The sequence below is a fragment of the Leptosomus discolor genome, chromosome 19 (assembly GCF_034619465.1).
Source record: "Leptosomus discolor isolate bLepDis1 chromosome 19, bLepDis1.hap2, whole genome shotgun sequence".
NCBI classification, from domain to species: Eukaryota; Metazoa; Chordata; class Aves; order Leptosomiformes; family Leptosomidae; genus Leptosomus; species Leptosomus discolor.
This window is the reverse complement of record NC_141409.1, coordinates 9,601,185-9,603,748: the sequence shown is the minus strand read 5'-3', so window position 1 is coordinate 9,603,748 and position 2,564 is coordinate 9,601,185.

The following is a 2,564-nucleotide window of genomic DNA, read 5'->3' as shown; positions in this document are numbered from 1 at the left end:
CTCTGTGTTCAATTCCCTGCAAGCTGACCTCTTTGGGAGCGAGCCGTGCTGAGAGAAAACGTGCAAAAACGGGTTCAGTAGCAAAACATCTTCCAGGATCGACGTTGTACCGAGCAGACAAGTGGTTCTGCCCCTTTTTGCATGGGGCTTGTCGTTAGCAGCTCGTTTCTCTGCGCGGAGCCAAAGCCTTTTTTCTTCTGTGAAAACTCAACGGCGACGTGCCGGTGTGATCCGGAACTTACCTGCAAACCTGCACGTTCGCTTTCTGTGCGGCGGCATTCGTGTAGTCGAGGGGTCAGACAAACTGGTAGCTGAGAACATCAAAGACTGGGGTTTGCAGCGCAGGGGACGCTGCCAGAAGCTGGCCAGCTCGCTCTGTCCCTTCCACACGCTTTTCTGTACCCTGCTCAGGGGTGTCACTGCGGGCAGGAGGACAGCTTCTCAAACCGAGGGGAACTTTGGGGGCGTTTTACTCTAAGCTCACCCGGAAGGTTAAGGTTGTTCTCTTATTTTGTTTGGTGGTTTGGGGTTTTTTTTCTTTTTTCCGAAGTGACGCTTTCTTACTGTGGTTTGTTTTGTTGGGTTGGGTTTTTTTTTTCTGAAATAAACAAATATTTGAAAGGTCACTCAAAGCAATTTAGAAATTCATACATGAACCTCAGCATTCCAGTTAAGGACTAAGTATGATTCTTAAATTTGAACAGCACGTGCAAAGGGGTGGCACGAGTGACGTGCAGTCTGCTGTGAGCACCTTTCGGCTGAGTGACGGTGTTTATGGAGAATTTTGTGTAAAAGTTACCATAGATGTTATCCTGTGGTTCAGTGGTACAGAAAGTTGGTTTTGGATGTTCGGCACTGGGATGAGTTCTAGAGCATGGCAGAGGTGAAATGAAAACAAAGCAGAAAGTGGGCTTGACTTGCCTTTACCTTGTTTTAAATCCATTTTGAATACCCTCTAACAAGCTTAGCATTGAAAAGCTGTGCTTGCCAGTGTAAAAAAGAATAATTGGATGTGAATTACCTATGGAAGTACGTCCACTGGGGTATGAAAGGGAAGAACAAAGTACCTTCCTTGCTAATGCAAAGAGGTATGTTTGGTAGTTTAGAACCCAGCTAATAAACACAGTAGACATTAGGGCAGGAAGCGCTTTAAATTCAGAGATTGAAGCTATCTTTCCTGATTGAGCTTGATTTATTGGGTCCACTTAGCTGAGCTGCTGGTGCCGTGGTGGATTTTAAAAGTGAATGGTTACAAAACAGTTGAGAGAATCGACAGGAGTTGAGGGACGTTCTTCATACACGCAGGAGCTTTGCAAATCCACTCGCGTTCACCTAGGCTTTATTCCAGACAACCTGGACTGATGATCTTCGTGATTTCGGTGCCTGTGAGCTTTACTCAGCTAAACCTTTTTTTTTTTCTTTAAATCCTCTTCAAGTGCACCCTCAAGGTTTGGACTGGCTCCGTGTCCTTTCACATCTGCCAAACACCGTTTGGGGTTTCTCCAAAGCGGGCTGTGCTTGGGTTTCAGCTGGATGCTGCTGGGTTTAAACGGGGGCCGATGCAGTCGGAGCTCTGGGGGTAACAAGGCTGTGCTGTTGACCTGAACAGGGGGCAGTGGTGGCAGGGAAGAGCCCCCCATCACCCTCCTGAAACGGCAGCCGCTTGCGAGCGCAGCCGGGGCGGGCAGGACCGGGCGCGGCCACTAGAGGCCCCGCGCAGCTCGCCACTTGGCTCCGCACCGGCTTTAGTGATGTTTTGGGGATGCCGAGTTTCCCCTCTCCCGTGAATCGCCCCCTCTCCTTCCCTGGAGAGCCCACCGCCATCCCCGGCACTGGATCCTCACCTCCCGGGGGTGAGCCGGACCCCGCCGTGCCAGGCGCTGGAACCAGATGTTTCACCTGCAGCACATTTTGGCCCAACTGCAGCTTGACAAAAGCCTGGTTTGACCCACAGCACAGCGGTAATTTATAGCCCCCAGGTTCCAGGATTCTGTTGAGATCACCTGCTACCACCCTCTATCTCTAGTTCAGTCTCTGAACGAAAAAGCAGCTTTTATTTCCTGGACTAACTGACAGATCTCTAGGTAAGTGGGTTTGGTCCCTGCCAGGTTTCTCAGTGTGCGTCTTGCAATTTTATGCTCACGGAGGCTAAAGTAAAACTTTATTGCACTTCGGTGTTTGGCATTTACATCCTGTTTATGTAAATTCTTCAAACAGCTTGATTTGTAGTAGAGAAAAACAATTCTTGCTGTATCTTTTTGTCTTTTGAAGTGTCCATCCGCTCTGGAAGAGGAGAACTTGTATGGAAATTAAATAATTTGTCTAGATGTTTTTGTGAGACTTAACTTTGCAGTCTTCCTGCAGATTCTGGTCATGTCATTACCAAACCTCAGACTGCAAGTTTCATGCCCTTATTTTTCTGCTTGTGTCTTCAAATTTTGCCTGCATACGACAGATTGAAAGGATTGGGCTAGGCCAGAAATTGTTATTAAGGTTTGGGAACTGTGTTTTTTGTCTGTATCGCAGCCTCGGTCGAGTACGAACAGAGAGCTGCGATGGCGTTT